Below are 15,602 nucleotides of genomic sequence, written 5' to 3' on the forward strand. Positions count from 1 at the left end.
TCGATAGTGCCATACTATTTTCCTTCCTCATGTGGGCTTTGTTTTAAATCCTATTTCTCAAAATCAAACTTGTACTAAATCTGGACAAAGGACTAGTGTTAAGAACAAGCCCTTTCAGAATTGTTTTGCTGTAGATGACTAGCTGTTAGAAAGTATATGGTGTCCTTAAAGGAATATTATGAATTCCTTACTCTGCCAGGTATATCTCTTCTAGTAAAGACAGGTTTTTTGATGTTGCCCACTGTATGATGCTGTGGTTCAGGTTTAATTTTCCAACCCATACAAAGCTTCGTCTTTACAACAAAATGAATACCACTTCACTAATGGTGTTGGACACTAAAGAAGTATAGAGGGAGATACTTTAGGTCTGGTATTTAAGATGCTACAGTGCTCCTCTGTCCATTCCACCTACCCTCTTTGTTCTATAAGAGGTGCAAAAAAATGGGAAATATGTTCACAGCTCAGCTGCCCCAGTTTACACTCTTAGCTCTGATCAGAGAGTTAAACTAATACCCTGGGCAGGATACAGAGGCATCCACAGCATCGGCCTTTGAACCTGATTCCACTACAGTGGTGACACCCTTGGCCAAGGGATGGACAGAAAAAAGGAGGAAGCTATCTGAGGAAGCTATCTGCAGGCAAAGGTATAGTAAATAGGAGATGGCTCCCTCCCATAGATCAGCAGGCCAAGGAACCAGTGCAGATTCCCAAGTGAAGGAAAAGTTATCCTACAGGATAGACTCATACATGCTGAGGAATGCCAGATATCTTCCATGACAAAGTGATGGGAAAATACACTTCAGTGCTGAATGTTGATAGTTACCTGACTGATACATGAGACGATCCTGCATGATTGCCTTGATACACTTGTCCAAAGCTTGACAATGCACAGGAGTACTCAGCCTTTTGTTACAAACATAGTTGTATGATGATCCATGCAGAATCAGTCTGTAATGCTGCATGATCTCCTTACCTGAACAAGTTGACAAATTGGTTCAGTCTGATGAAACACCGAGTTCTCTCTAGTATGTAGAATAAGGTAACAGTGACTGTAGTATCAGGATTTAGGATAGTAATGAAAAGTGAGTATTTAACAGGAAAACAGCCCTTAAAAACTGATCAGATTGGTGGTATTAGCATGGAAGGTGTTAGAGCACAAACTGTACTTGACTTCCAGGCAAAAATACAAGCAGAAATAGAGAAGTAAAGCACATTCTGAGTATAGAACAACCTTGACATTGGGGAATAAAGGTGTGATCATAAAGGAAAACTTTTCATTTTCTTGCTGAGAAGACAGTGAGAAAATTTTATCAGGAATAGTGTCTGAAACACTAGGACAGCTGATAAAAAAACCCTCTTTCCTGACAAGCACTGAAGCTCCACTGAGAATGAGAAATTAGAAAAATACTTTCTTTAAACCAAGAACCAAGATGCTGAAGATGGCACAGAAACTAATATCACAGAGCTGAGACTCACAGTACCCACATTTAACTTTGGAACCAGGGTTAAATAAAGACAGCGCCATATGTGAGACACACAATATCACCGTCCACTGGTAGGCAGTGAGCAATGCTAACGAGCAGATTTAGTTGGGGTATACTGCCAGAACCCATTCAGTATGAGTGAGAACCAGCTTTTTTTGTCCAGCATCCTGACAAGAGTATGAAATATCTTCAGGTCATCCCAAGAGCTATTCCAGTGTTACCTATATTTTTGGGAAGAATTATCACCTACAGCTGTCTGGGAATTTTTGGATAAAGTATTTTTAAGAATTCACCAAAATCAAAGCTGTCTTTGTGACCCCCCCCCCCCCCATTTGAAACACTTTTATGAGAATGAAGACTGAACTACAACAAACTGCTGCCTGGCTTCTCAGCTTCTAATCTAGCTTGTAGATCCAAGGTAACTCTATGGTGCAGACTCCCTTGAGACTGGATTGCCCACTGCATTTGGGCAATCTTGTCAAACTCTTCGGAGGGAAGGAACAGCAGAGCTTCAGAGTCTGCCATGACTGAGATATGCCCACCCTGGGAGTACAGATACTACCATAGCTTTTAGGGACTCTCAGTCAACTGGCTCAATGGGGATCCCTCTGCCTCCAGGGAACCTCCAAGGCTCATGCAGCCTTGGGGTTGCCTGGGAAGCTGCCCTCAGGACATGCTGTTGAAACTCCAGGACTGTGGTCTCACAGTATGGCACTGTTGAAGTTCACTAGCTAGCAGAAATTTGCTAGCAAAACCTGATTTCACTGAAAAATGCCTGTAATTTCTGCCTAAAACATCTCTGATTTGATAAACATTTCCTTATCAATGTCTTTATCAATAGCATGAGTACCAGAACATCCTGTGGTTGCATTTTTCTTTTATTCAACTGACTTATGTTCCTAAATTAGGCACTGTGATTGCCTCGTACACCCAGGTATTTCTCCTTCTCACTCATTTCTAAACCATCAGCTCCTAGGAGAAAGTCTTTATATTAGTTATTAAGAGACTCACTATGACTCTGCATTATTTAATTTCTTATGATTTTGTTAATGTAATTCTTCCTACAGAGAATCCTGATTCTCCTCTTTTTTGACAGTTCTTCCCCACATTTTGTCATCAGTACATCTAATTAGCTTACTCCTCCTTCTCTTGCTAAGACAATTAATGAAAATGCTGAGCAAATAGAAAAGACTATCCATAGTCCAATCCATAAAGAAATACTAATCCTTCCTCTAGCCAGATACATCTTCTTTCAATACTACTCACTGCATTCTTCCTCTTACTTAGTACTTTATTTAGTTTACAGTTTTCCTACCTACTGTTCTCTTTCCCCACACCCCTAATAGTTTCCCATGCTGAGATGTGCCAAACATTTTCTAGTAATCTGAATGAGCTGTAATGTATTTCATTCTCTTTTTCTTTTTTAAAAGATCAGCTCTCTAATTAAAGTAGACTATGTGGTTAACATGATACAGTCTACCTTTGCTAAATCCTTATAGCATTCTATACCTAGTCTGTTTATCTCCATATTGTTAATTGCTAGTTACTTCAAAAATCTGCTCTAATGCCTAATGCATTATGGCAATCACACTAATGGACATAGAGTTGTCTGGCCATTTTCCCCCTTCCTCAAACACAGACATTGCATATATTGTACTTCAAACATGGTATTATGCCAAACACACTTTGCTAGTGCAATTGTGAATTCTGAGTGCCATTTTTCTGAGAATAATCTCCACAGATGGAGATTTTCCAGTCATTTTTCTTCTTCTCCAATCTTGCCCCTGTTTGGAGTTCATTTAAATCTTTCAGGTTTTCTTCTACTTAAGATGAGATGATTTCAACTTCCACAACTCCCATTCCCTTTAGCCATCACCCTGTATTGTCAATTTTCACCATTTCTGAAAAACTAAGATAGACTGTTGATTTAGTTTGGAGCCATATCTCGGCTATGTTTAGTCTCTGCCTCACTGTCATTGCATTCAAGACCCCCTTCTTCTTTCCATCTTCATTTTTTTTATTCATATAGCTAAGGAATTTTTGTTTTGAATATTCTTTGCAAAATTCAGCTCAGTAAAATTTCTGGCAGTGATCATTTTATCCCGATAGTCTGGACCTCTAAAAGTCACCTTTCTTTCTTGATCAGTTTTCTTCTGTCACCTCCGCAGGATTATTCTTAACTGTTAACTCTGAACATATTTGGGAGAGTTGATTATTAGCCATTTCAGCAAGTCAGGAAATTATCTCTGAGTGTAAGATTGTACCAGTTCTGGATGGTACAAAATTCCAGGTGGTTTTGTCATCCCCACTTCTGATTCCTTGCTGCCAGCAAGCAAGCCAAGTGTTTCACAAAACATCACAATTTTCAGCATCACAATTGGCACTTATCGATGGTCTCTGTGGAGAAGACAATGACTGCATTGGCAAGGAAAATGAATTAATTTGTCATCCTGAGTGGATCTTCTGTAACAAGGCTAAAAAAAGTTGGCAGCTCATCATTTGAAATCTTGCTTTTCCCTGGCAGTACTCTATCCATACAGTGAATGATGCAAAGACTTCAGAGTTATCACTCTGGTGCCCATCACAAATTAGACACACAAAAATACTAGCCAAGAAATATCAGCTCAGTTAATGAGAAACAAAAAAACAGAATGTGAAGCACATTTGGACTTGGAATTTACCATTTCTTGAATAACTTTGTCATTTGTAGTTTGGAGAGAGCACTGTAATTGGAACAAGACTTTTAACATCAGCTCTCAATTGATTCTCGCAAGCGCAATGTTTGAACCAGCAATTTTATGGGTCAGAGGGAGATTTTGCCAGATGCACAGATTTCAGTGCTTTGTGAACAGTTACTAGGCTTAGAAATGTGGCAACAGATTTTTTTGACAGTATCAATTAGATCTTCTATCCATTGGGTCCTGCTGAGAAAGTCATCTAACAAGCACTGTCTATACAACAGGCACCATGGCAATTCCCTTTGGAGGCCATTTAGAGAAGATCGTAACCATTTTCTGTTACAGGCTGTTTACTTTCAGATTATTTTCTCAACTCTTTAAGCATTGCTAAACTACACATACATTTGTTCTGTAATTTCTACCAAAGCCAGTGCCAAGAGATGTGATATTTTTGTCTTAGGCTGTAATGGCAAATGGTGATTTTATTCCCTGCAGGACTGAAGTTTACATCGGAAGTTTTCTTATTTGGAAAACAAAATGACATCCTTGATCTTTTTAAATACAAATGTTGGGGACAATTGTCCTTTAAGAGAATTTTTCCTTTCTTTGTCTGTGTTATCTTCTACTTCTGGAGGGCAAAAGATTACATCTGAGGTACAGCTTATGCTGTTCGACATATTCATAAATGATCTACAAAAAGGTCACAATTTGGTGGCAAAGTTTGCTGCTGATATTGAGTTATTCATCATAGTGAAACCAAAAGTCAGCTGGAAAGAGACGCATAAGTATCTCACAGTACTGAATTACTAAACAAATGGAGATGATATTTAGCGTAGATGCATGTAAAATCCTAAGTTTGCGCATATGATAATGGCTCCTGAGTTGACCATTACTATCCAGAAACAAGATGTTGGGGTTTTGATGTATAGTTCTCTGAAAATGTGAACTTAACATACTCATTCAATAGCAGTCAAAAAAAGGCAAATTGAATGTTAGGGATTCTGAGCAAACTAATAGAAAACAAAAGAGAAAACTAACATCATTCTTTGATGCAGGCTTCAAGCTGTGGAAGAACCAGAAGATGGAGGTCAATTGGAGCAGGGGGAGAACACAGCAGATCAGATTCTGGCATACCTAGTGCTCCTGAGCACTTCTCCTGCATTACCTATTCTTGTGGCACACAGGAAATTCAGTGAAAGAGTTGCTGCCACCTCTCCATGCTGGTGGGCAGGTGACAGTGGGAACTAAGAAAAGTGTGGAGTATGTGCTCTGTTCTTTCAATGAGCTGAGTACCACTCCTACCCTGAAGAGATACGCCAGCTCCATGTAGAACCCAAGCAATTGTATTACTGGGAACATACGATGTATTTGACCAGAAGGCAGAAGCTGGTGATCTGTTATAATTTAGTGGACAGAAATGACAAGCTCATGCCTACACATTAGCTGCATGATTTGATTCTATTAAAGATCCTTACAAAGAGGAAGAGCAGCAGAAACAAGGATATGGTTAGATATTGTTATTTAATACTTGCAATTAAAAAAAACAAAGAAACCAGAAAAAGTTAATAAGTAAGAATATGAAGACTTGACCTGGAGAAGAAACACTTCTGAAACTATTTACTAACAAGAAAAACTATATCCAAGCATATGAGAATGATGAGAACACTTAGGATCAGTGAGCAGATCCTGCACTATTTAATGTTGGGACCAAAAGACTAGGATGTATAACTGTACAATTACACTGAGAAACGTTTAGCTTCCTAAGCAGCGCTATCGCATTTGATGTGAACTAGATGAAGAAAAAGCCAGTACTTAGTGTTGTGAAAGTAAAATCTTCTTTACCTGCCTGGCCACAGGCCCCCCAACCCCAACCCTGACTCGTAGGGTTTCTTTACTCTGGTACTTTCAGTCTAATTACCTGTACCTTTCAAACAAAACTTTAAGATCACTGTCCTACAATCTACAAAAGTACGAATGGCTGATCTCTTTGACATCACTGACTTCATTTGTTTGTGAAATGCTGCTCATTCACCCTTCAGATCCCCTCTCACCTTTCCTCAAAACCTTCCTGATTTCCATCCATGACTGTCAATATACTTGAGATCTCCAGTGTTGCTTTCTATTAGCATAACTTTTACTGCACTACCAATTATTGAAGTTATAAAAGAGGGTCCCAAATAAGGAGATAAAAGTGAGTCATTTCAGTGCCTTTGTTTTTGAATGCCTTTCTCATGGACACTTGCAAGACATCTCTGGCTGAAATAGTAAGTGACAGGAAAAGAAAAGCAGCCTCCATGCTGCTTCTAGAGGTCTCCATCTCATAGCTCCTTTAGCTTCATAATAAAATTTTAACCTTCTTGTTTTTTAAAAATATTTTTAAGGAATATTTGTGTCTTAAATATCCTTTGCTGGGACACTGAGTTTGACTCATGTGAGCTTAGCCACCATAATCTGGCCCCTTACTGCTAGTTGTCAGTAGATCTGCTGAATTTGGTTCTTGTTGAATTGCGTGCATTACTCAGGCTTAAGAAGCTCCTTTGGACATTTCTGAGCTTCTTTCCAAGAAGCCATTGCTTCAGAAGATCACAACATTTCCTTCTTAAAACTCTGTCCCTATGTAACGTTCTACCACTTAATGCACGATTAGGTGAAACCATTTGATATGGAATGGCATTTAAAACTTATTGTCAGAAAATACATTGGGGATTAGTTCTGTTTCCAAGAGCCATTACTGGTGATGAGATCAGGAGTGTGAAATGGCTGCAAGGGCAAAGAAGAAAGCACAACAGCAACCAACTTCTTAATCTTTCTTATTACTGCAAACTCTTCTTCCTTTAAGTGATTCCTTCCTACTTTTTCAAATGTGAGGAATACCAAGAGGGGGGGAACAAGATGCAAAGGACTGCCCTTATCCTCCTGCCTTTCTACCTGCATGGGCTGCACCACAAGATGGGGTACAGGATGGTAGGATTAAGATATGTTGTAATGAGGGGAACATCTATTCCCCACCTGACACAATTTCTTGAAAAAAATCCTGCCTCCCTGTGGCACAATTCCTCCCTAAGATCCACAGAGGTTGGGGGTAGGGGAGAAGAGCACCCAAGTGAAACTATACCTAATGGGGCAACCAAGCACACTCACAGCAGGAGTTACATAAATACGTAAGACAAAATAAAGTAACATGTAGGAAGACAGCAAGTGTTAGCTCTTCTCTTAGCTGGAAGAATGTGTGCATATAAGATTTTTTGGAAGATGTTCAAAGGGTCTCTTTGTTTTTTGAAACACACACGTTGCTTCACATTATTCAGGAATGTTTCTTTTCTTGGGCCAATTTCTTCTCTGCATGAGATGAGTATAGAAAAACCTCCAGGAAAGGTGTTTAAAGTGATGAAAGCACAGAACTCAAAACAATTTTTATGGTGCTTTCATATATTTTTCTATCGTTTTAACCTACTTAAGCACTGGTTTGAGAGGAACTCTTAAAACATTTGCTTTACACATCTTGCAAAAGATTTATTGTAATGTTAAATGTTGTTCTGTGATATTTCCAGATGAACAAGTACAAATGCATTCCTGTAATACATTTATTTCTTTGTTTCTCAGGTAAAGAATAAAAATGACTTAAAAACATATTTTCAGTTTAATTACATGTAATGTTTCCCCAATGCAGTTTTCCCTGAAGGGAGATAAAAATAATCCTTACTTGACTGGCTTTTCTTTAACCTACAGTTAAGCCCATGGCTTTGTGATTGCCTTGTCTCCTCTTCACTTCCCTTCCTCTTCCTCTGTACTTTTCCCTTTATTCTGATGCCTTTCCTCTTGAATCACTCCATTTTCTCTTCCGTTCTCTACTTTTGCCTCTTTCTTGCACTTCAATATCAAACTCCCAAATTTTGTTTTTCACAAGCATCAGTTCTTTATTTCTTTTTCCTGCATCACTGAATAAGTCCCATGACCTTCCTAGATTTCCTCCACTACAAAGTAATTTCCTCCTCCAGCAGGCATCTTTATTTCTTAACCAAAAGTACTACTTCTCTACAGAAGTTGTTGATAAGTTCTCAGCCTAAGCAGTTGAGTAGTTGAGAATTTCTCAGTACTGAAGATATCCTTAGATATTCTTAGAATTTTTGTAGCCTACTTTCACTCTCTGAACCTTCTCCATTCAGATAAGCCCTACATTTCCTGGATTTTAGCAACCACTTCTAAAAGACCAGTAAAGTCTCTATAATTTATATCCACTTACTTTATTTATATTTATATTCACTTACTTCCCTCTGTTGTCTTTTCCCTAACACCTTCTTCTCCTTCTCAATATTTTCTCTATCTGCCCTGATAAACCTGTTTTCCTCTCTTTCCCAGTTTTCCTTGTTCACATTGAACTAGAATTTTGAATTAGATACTGATTCATTTAACTTAGTTGAGATGTGTACATCAGAGTGAGATGAATTGTACCACAGAATTGCCTCCTTCTTTTTATCGCCATGCACCATAAAGGCATTCTGGATGACTAGTTCAGATACAGGTATCTACCAAGTTAGAAGAAACTTATTCCACTTTTTTGCCTGAAAAAAATCCAGAAAGTGGTAAAAACTCCATCTATGGGACGGACCTGTTTCAGACCAGTCCTGAATGTGCCGCTACTTCACAATTCATCACTCTACCAAATGTAGACTGGCCTGGACTGAGGGAGAGGAGGCAAATGGGATGAACTGGTTAGGTAGCAATGTCAGGCTGTTGCAAGGAAAGGCAAACATCTCATTGGCATGACAAACTGTGCCAAGATACATAAGTAAACCTGCTGTTCTATTAACATGTACAAAGTATCAGCAAGAATAAGTTGTCAAGTCTTTAGTACTAAGGAATATCAGCTCTGAGGATTGCTGAATGATCTGGGGTCATTTATTCTTAAAGAATAAATGTCTGAAGGGGAATATGACAGTAACCTTCAAATACATAAAGTACTGATGGTGCATAGGGCAAGATGCAAAGAGTTTCAGTTGCAACAAGAAATGTGATTTAGAGCCTTTTTTATATTTCTGTAACTGTTGTCGGAATCAAAAATACCTTACACTTTGTCTGTGTGTATGTGTGTGTGTACATGTATATATTTAAAATGCCTTTCACAGGAAAGCCAGCTGGTGAGTGCAAAGCTGTAAACTGAGGCTCAGGTTTCACTGACCCATGTCTAGGGAATAAGAAGAGTACTGTTTTTCTCATTCATAAAAGTGGCGTGTTTGTCACCACCTTTATTTTCATTTTGTTTATAGAGGTACTGGGCACAGCTTGGGGCTATCAACTGAGAAAACAAGAACAAGCCTTTAAATCATAAAGTTCACATAGTTAAGTGAAAAGTCAGAGGCTGACTTTTTTGGAGGAAGGACTGGCATCTCCACCATGTAATTGTTTCAGGCTTTTATTTCATTTCATTGGGAATTCAAATGCATGCATTTATATCAGGTCAGTTTTTGAACACCTTCTCATCTGTATGTGGCTTCCACATCACAGAGATATAAGAGTCCCATAGAAATATGAGAGAGTGCGATATTAGAGAAGTGAAAGTTTCAAAATGAGAAATGAACTTTTTCTCTTCTAGCACATTCAACAATGTACAGATACAACTAGCAGGGGAGACATACTGAGGTGGATCAAAAGTGACAGAAAGACAGCTGTGCATACCTGGCACACCTTTGGTGGAAACATATAACATCTGTATATAATAAACCCTGCAGATTTTGTGTTTGGGAAGGATTCACTTTTCCAAGTTTTATTGTTTATTTCTTAGGGGTGATTCTAAGATGCAGTGGCTGGCAAATCAGTTTATTTCTGAGCTGGCAGCCTTCTTTAATGGATAATGCTTATTCTCATCCTGGAGAGAATTGGTTTAGGTCTCTACTTCTTAAATATTACACAGTCATTTCTTCTGCCTCCTGTTCAGCCTAATTCAATGAAGCATAAGTAAAAAAGGTTGACATTTAATGTGGCATGACACACCTTGAAATAAAGAGGTGGACAGCACTGACCACAGTAGGAAAAATATCTGCTCTTTATAATAATGAACACAAAAGGTTGTATTCTTTGATAATGTCAATCAGTACAGCTGCAGTGATTTACAATGATTATTTAGACAATATTCTGAACATTGGACAGAAGGAGTATATTCTTTAATGCATCTTACCAAGAAGTGAAGTGTTATTGAAACTGAAGACTCAAGAGTCATGTTTTCTATGCAAATTCTCCATCATTATTTATTCTCCACTATTATTCCCATCAGCATATTTTTTTAACTTGAGACAGGACAATATGTACAAGTTTTTGGGAGGCCTCAATAGTGATGAGTTAATTATTAAGAAAAATAATGAAAAACACCATCAATGCTTTGATTTCTTAAAAAATGGTCTCTGTCATATATACACATATATCTGTTTAGAACATACATGCATATATGTATATGTACATACAGTTTTTTTCAGGGCTTATGACCCTTCCCAGGCATTTATTTCAATAGTGATATATTACTTATAGATGCAGTCTTGCAATGTGAATACCATCATCTTGACATCAATAGAAGTTGAGGGTAGCTATAAACTTACATTTAAGGTGTGATCCTTTGCAAATGGTAAATTTTACGACTTAAACTGCTCATTGTCCTGTTGCCACCACAAATACCAGTTTCTGAATAATAGGGATGCTACTGACCATCAGCAAAGGAAAAGAAATTACTACTGGGAGTAACAGCAATTATACAAAATGTCAAGAAATCAAGTTTCTCCTTCTTATAAAGTAATCATTCTGTTTTTTCTTCAAAACAACATTTTTTTTTTACTTACTCCTATGAATTTAGTAATGGATTTCCTTACTCATGGCACAAAGCACCAAACTTTCATGTCAAATTAATTATCATGTTCTACTTGGCAGAATAACATGATTTAGTTAAACCTCACACGGGTTAGGATGCTTCTGAAGTTTTTATGAACAAATCCATAAAATAAGATTCTGTCTCCCATGCTCCATGAATGCTGAATGGTCATTACAAAAGTTTGAAAAACTTGTTTAATGATATGGTGACTGGGTTAATGACTCCATAATGAGTTGGACAGCATACTGCCTGGGAAGCAGGACCCAGTTTACAATGTCAGTCAACTAAATATTTCTCATAGGTGTGGAACAACTACCACTGGAGTAGCTGAGGAAACCTTATGCCAATGCATCACACAGCTTTGTGACTACGGTATTTCCTGAGAAGGTTGAAAAATGTGATATGAGAATGCTCCAAACAAGGTTTAAAAGGAAGTGACTGCTGTCCCCATTTATGGAAATATCATTCCTGTTGGGGTGACAAGTAAGGTCTGCCTTAGCCTACCAGAGTGGACCCTAAATAGCATTAGGCAGAGGGACACAATAAGGAGTAGCTAAACTCTACAAGAGTTTACAATAGGATTTGGTAAAAAGCTGCTTTTTTCTAATATACATTTTTTAAAAACTAAAAGATTTCGTATTGACTACAGAATGTCAAACAAGATATGTACTCAGTCAAATCAGAGAGAATGCTTTGCAGCCTTTCAAAAAGTTGAATGGGAATATTTGTGACAGCAGCTGGTTATAAGACCAAGGAGAAGAGACTTGCGGCTAACATTTTAATTTCATCCAGATGATTTTGATACAAGCTGCAAAAATTTTGGTTGTTCCGTAGAAGAAATATTTTGTCCTGAACAATTTTGTCTGAGGTAGGAGAAGAATAATAGTAATAATGATAACAGTGCCATTGTGCCCCCCCTTTCCCCTGGTGAAATGAATCACAATAGACATAGGAGTAGCTTCAGTAAAAAAATCAGCAATGGGACAGTGATCTAAATTCTGCATTTACTTCTTGTAAATATCCTTGCAAATAATATGGAAAACTTTGAAGAGAACACCACTCATGTAGGTGTCTGCTGTCTTGTCAAAATATGTGTTCAACTGCCCCCAGCTTCAGGGGCATGTTAACAACCTATCTGACATCAGAGCTGTGTTTGCGATCTTGCTGAACCTTTATCTGGAGTCTTCACTTTTAACTAAGGACACGGGTAGGAGGATTGAAGAGTGGCTGGTTGTGGAGGTCAGTATGTGGGAGAAACAGCAGTTCTTTAACTCACCTTTAGTCAATTTAATGGCAAGACAAACTCAGGATGATGAGAACTGTGCCAGTCGCATATGTGTGCTGACATGCTGCAGAATGCGTTTCATGATTCATCAGCCACACTGTGATTGATTGGCCCAGCATCTTGGCAGAGCTCAGAAAATTTTTACTTGTCTCTGAATGTATTTTGTGGTTCTTCAGGCAACCTCTGATTGATTGGCATGTGGCAGAGTCTAGATTCTTTTTCCATGCCCTCAAATATTTGTTTGATGATTCATCATATACAGTTTCTTGATTGGCACATTGGCAGAGTCCAAAGTTTCTTTATATCACAAAATACTGTTTTATGATTTGTCAAGTAAATTGACTGTTTCCTGCCAATGCTAGTAGCTAAATTCTGCTAGCATGAACTGAAGGGAAGAATATGACCTTCAGGTTAGAGCTAGTTAGGGCTGAGTTGCACGATGGGATCATACTGTCTGGCCATGGAGAACAGCAGTTCCTTTCGCTTGAATGCACAGTTGGTCATTGAAAATTTTAAACAGCTGAAATAAAACCTTACTTTGAAGAGACAGTCTTAGAAAATGCACAGTGAGGAGGTTAATTTTACACATTAATTCTTGTTAATATCAATCTGATAACTACACTGAATCCAAGCATGACTAAGGACACAAAGACCTCATTTCAGTCTGTAAAGAGAGTAGGTTTTTAATGACACTGTTGCTGCCACTTGCCTTGCACCACCAAATCATACCACTGTTCTCTAATTGGTTTTTAACCACATACACATTACCTGAAAGTCAAAGGGGAGGATGTTTAAAGCTAGCAACAGCTTTAGCAGGATCCAATGGCACTATAAAATGGCAGTGACAGATCAGTTTCTGATTTGCACACTTGTAACACAATTATTCTTAGGTCACCTCTTTTTCCCCCCATAAATGAATAACATTTGTCCAGGGTGATGGACTTACAACTTCTTATTCAAAAAATGATTTATTTAGGATTAGCTGTCACTGTGCAAGAACCCACTCCATGATAAAAGTTTCTGGGAAGTCGATCTTTTGTCTAGGAAGATGAATGTACTTTATGAAGTGAGGCTTCCTCCCACAGAGGAAACACAGAGATCATTACTGAAAATATAGACATTATGAACTAGGAAAACCAGTTCATAGTATATTTCCATATGTTCTGTGCACCTTTTCCCAATCCATCCCCCACTACTATGTTTCCATATCGATGGGAAAATATTTTTTAACCTATTTGGAGTCCATGCAGCATCTCTTTCAGGAAAACTGAAACATGAGAAATGGAGCCTAAACTGTAGTTGTGACTCTCATTATTCCAAGAGATCAGTATGGGGTTTTTTTTGTTTTCAACCTCTCTGCCCCCATAATTATCCTATTTTTCTAGGTCTGCTCTAGAAATAAAGAAGAAAATAGATTAAATAAGGTTTTACATGTATCAGATGACACAAATTGTTGCTCCTTGAGTAATTTCAAGGAACGTATGGAAAATGAGAGCAGAAGGACACATGGCTTTTGAAATGCAGAGGAATGGAAAAAGGAACTTGACTCCCTTCTGGCAGGCAGGTAAAATAAAGGCATTAGGATTAAAATTATATTATGAGCAGAGAAATTATAGAAAAGCAATGAAAATTATGGAAGAATTGAAGAGGACACCTTTTGATGAAAGACGTGCTAGATAGTTTAGGCTTTATATCAGGAACAAATGGTGAAGGCAACATTTTCTAACTAGAGAGGGGCTAAGGTGGCCTCCTAGATTAAGAGACACAAGTTCTGCTGACTGAAGGAGAAGGGGGTTCTTCTTTTTTCCCTTCTTCTCCTTTTTGTGCAAGATTTCCTCCTCTGGGCATGCGTCTCTAGGCATCTCTATCACTGGAAAGGGCCACCTCATTCTATAGTTCAAATTTCAAAGAAGAGCTCACCAAGTGAGTTAAAACTTCTCTTACTAGGCAGGTATCCAACTTCCTCCACAGTAAATTTGCACTTCTTGTGGTTTGATGCAGCTAAGACATCGCACATTGTCATGGACTTCTGTAGGTCTCTTACATTATTGTGGAGTGCTCATTTCAGCTCTTTTACAGTTCCTTTTACTTTCTTCATAAAAAGGTTGGTATTGACACTTTCTCAGTTCTCCTAACCTTATCCACATGAGAGAAGTTTATTTATATAGCCAGATTTGTTAAGAAAGATTATTAGAAAAGTCCCTGTTTCCTCGTTGGTTGAGGTTCTCTTCTTTGGATTTTGGCTTAGACTGACTCATCTTAGCTGATAAGAAAGACTCCTTACATCTTAAATTACACTGCACAAGAGATTTCATCAATTTATTAATTTTTTAAAAAGATCGAGTTAAATGGGAACAGTTTCTTTTTTTATTTTTTCTTCCTACAGGAAAGATCTCGCTTGGTTTAAGATTGTGTTTTCCCTGCTTCTTGGCTTATTTTAATATGTAGCAATAAATTCAAACCAAATAATATAATCCACATGAGAGGAAAGTTGATGGGAATGAAAGCAGAGAACTTGGTTGTGCATTTTTGAAATAACTGGGCTTCAGTTTACGCCAAAGCCATCATATTTTTTACCACATTAGGAACTCAGCCCTGAGAAGCTATTTATGAGTCTTTAGAAACTGAGCAGAAAAACAGCCATTGTGTTGGGGCCCCAGGACGTGCTCATGTTGCCTATGAACTGGTCTAAAAAGACAATGTGTAATGTGTAATGCGCACTGACTTGCATCTTGTGAAGTCACTTACGCACTTGCCAAGAGCAAAATGCTCATGTGTAAACACTTTAATTTTACTTGGTGTATTTTACTGTCATTTTGCACATTTTGTGGCCATTTGTGAGTGTTCAAACAGTAGAAAATTGTCCTCATAAAACCAGGGGAAAGTTTGGGTCAGACTTGTCATAAAATCCAAAGCAGATAAAATGGGGGTCAATGGGGTAAATTTAAAGATTTTGCTCACTAAGAAAACACTCAGCTAATTTCTCACTAAAGTCTTCTGAGAATTAGAGGGAGAGATGTCAGCATGCAACTTGTACGAAGTGCATATCATTTGCCTACTATGGTTTATTCTTTTCTAAAAAATATTATTTTGTATTCAAGTCTTTTGCCAATTTTTGGGTTAAAAACATAAACAGTTTAGAAAACACTTGTATGTTTTCATTAAACAATACTTTCATATCAGTTTACACTTTTGCATTTTAACATTAAAGTAGAATAAACTGCAGAAAAATATGTACCACAAAGATGGCTGTACTTGTAAAAAAAGCTGAAAACAATCCTGACTCCCCATACTAAGCA

The 15,602-nt window shown here is 37.9% G+C and overlaps 1 long non-coding RNA gene across 1 annotated transcript in view; it reads left to right on the forward strand.

Annotated features, from left to right (window-relative positions):
• LOC112979590 (uncharacterized) overlaps window positions 1-7,794 on the forward strand; it is a 52,864-nt gene extending 45,070 nt beyond the window's left edge. Inside the window, exon 8 of the long non-coding RNA XR_003258215.2 lies at window positions 5,218-7,794. This is a non-coding gene — a long non-coding RNA (uncharacterized LOC112979590). The remainder of the gene's footprint in view (window positions 1-5,217) is intronic.
• Window positions 7,795-15,602: the final 7,808 nt, after the last annotated feature.

This window comes from Dromaius novaehollandiae, chromosome 2, assembly GCF_036370855.1.
Source record: "Dromaius novaehollandiae isolate bDroNov1 chromosome 2, bDroNov1.hap1, whole genome shotgun sequence".
NCBI lineage: Eukaryota > Metazoa > Chordata > Aves > Casuariiformes > Dromaiidae > Dromaius > Dromaius novaehollandiae.